Consider the following 1,985-nt stretch of genomic DNA (forward strand, 5'->3'; position numbering starts at 1 on the left):
AAGTAGCTTCAGTCCGGAACCGCGTGACTGCTACGGTCGCAGGTTCGAATCCTGCCTCGGGCATGGATGTGTGTGATGTCCTTAGGTTAGTTAGCTTTAAGTAGTTCTAAGTTCTAGGGGACTGATGACCTCAGCTGTTGAGTCCCATAGTGCTCAGAGCCTTTTTTTTCTTTTTTTTTATAGAAAGTAATGAAGAAATAAAACCACAGTGCATCAGTTCACGTGAACGATTCCTTGGATCCAGCGAAACTAAAACGTAAATCAGAAAAGGTCAATTTTCATTTCTCTGACTCACAACCAGAGTTCTTTGAAGGAAAATTAGAGAATCTGAAAAAAATGGAAGTGAGGCCTAACGTTATAAGGTTTGCGACATTAGCAGCGTCGTTTGAGGCGCTGGCATTAATAGCACAATCGAAAAAGGCTCAGAAAATATAGAAACACACGCTAAACGTTGTTTAGTGAAAGCCGTCCGAACAGACCTTGGAAGGCCCAACGGCACCGACCGGCCGCCGTGTCGACCTCAACCCATAGGCGTCACTGGATGCGGATATGGAGGGCCATGTGGTCAGCACACCGCTCTCCCGGTCGTATGTCAGTTTACGAGACCGGAGCCGCTACTTCTCACTCAAGTAACTCCTCAGTTTGCCTCACAAGGGCCGAGTGCAGCCCGCTTGCCAACAGCTCTCGGCAGACCGGATGGTCACCCATCCAAGTGCTAGCGCAGCCCGACAGCGCTTAACTTCGGTGATCTGCGGAAAGGCCGTTGGCGGAAGAATTTTTAGGATTACAAAAAAAAAAAAACAACGCTCGAATTGAAGTCGGTTCAAATGACATCTACGTTGGTTCAAATGGCTCTGAGCACTATGGGACTTCACTTCTGAAGTCATCAGTCCCCTGGAACTTAGAACTACTTAAACCTAACTGACCTCAGGACATCACACACATCCATGCCCGAGGCAAGGATTCGAACCTGCGACCGTAGCGGTCGGGCGGTTCCAGACTGTAGCGCCTAGAAGCGCTCGGTCACAGCGGCTAGCTGACATCTAGGCACGCCTTGTTTCAATAATTAAAAAATCACCATGCTTCGCTTTGCAGTGTGATGAATCGACTGACATTTATAATTATTGTCTTTTACACTTGTTTGGGCACTTTTTAGACAGCAGCAACATAACTAAAGAAGAATTATTAATCTCGCAGGAACTGAAATTAACACCAAAAAGTGTGTACTACATGAAGATGATAACAGAATGGTTTCAGAAGCACAACATTATGTCGGAAAATCTCGTCGGCTTCTGTATGGATGGGGCGCTACAGCTGTGATGGTATCTAATTGTTGCCGCTAGAGTAGTTGCTCATTGAAACGGCATCCCATACGATTGAACCACTTGCTTCTCTACCAGGTATTACTCGTAGTGTAGGTACTTGCGCTGAGCACAGCTCAGCTTAAAAATAATAGTTTGGTGTTAATTTTAATTTTAATAATCAACAGCCTAGCCTCAGTTGGACCGTTTACCTAGAATTTACCTAGGTTTCAGTCGGGATAACCCAGCCTTTTTCAGAATAACAGTAACTACCGTTTGTCCATGGTGAATATGGTCCAGCTAAAACTACAAATCCATGAATTATCGTCAGACTGTAAAACTGCCTCGGTCCCACTTCGCGATGCGGCAGCCACGAGTGCTGTAGTAGAACTGACTGTAGCGTCATGAGGCCCACCTAGGCGAACACAATGCCTTGCGCCTACGCATAAACTGTGTGATAGTTACTTGTCGGAACAAGACGCGAACTTAGCTCCTGACCTTGAATTTATTAGTAAAGTGAAAGGGCGTATATGTTATCCTGTGCAAAACGTAGTTAGATCGACTGTCTTACCATTTATGGAGTATTCATTAATGGTGATATGAGGAAGGCATCATGTGCTTACAAGGTATGGCCTATCTAGGAAATTTTTGTGGTTAAGCACGAAGTTTAATCACCTAAAAAGA

This window comes from Schistocerca piceifrons, chromosome 11 (assembly GCF_021461385.2).
Source record: "Schistocerca piceifrons isolate TAMUIC-IGC-003096 chromosome 11, iqSchPice1.1, whole genome shotgun sequence".
Taxonomy (NCBI): domain Eukaryota; kingdom Metazoa; phylum Arthropoda; class Insecta; order Orthoptera; family Acrididae; genus Schistocerca; species Schistocerca piceifrons.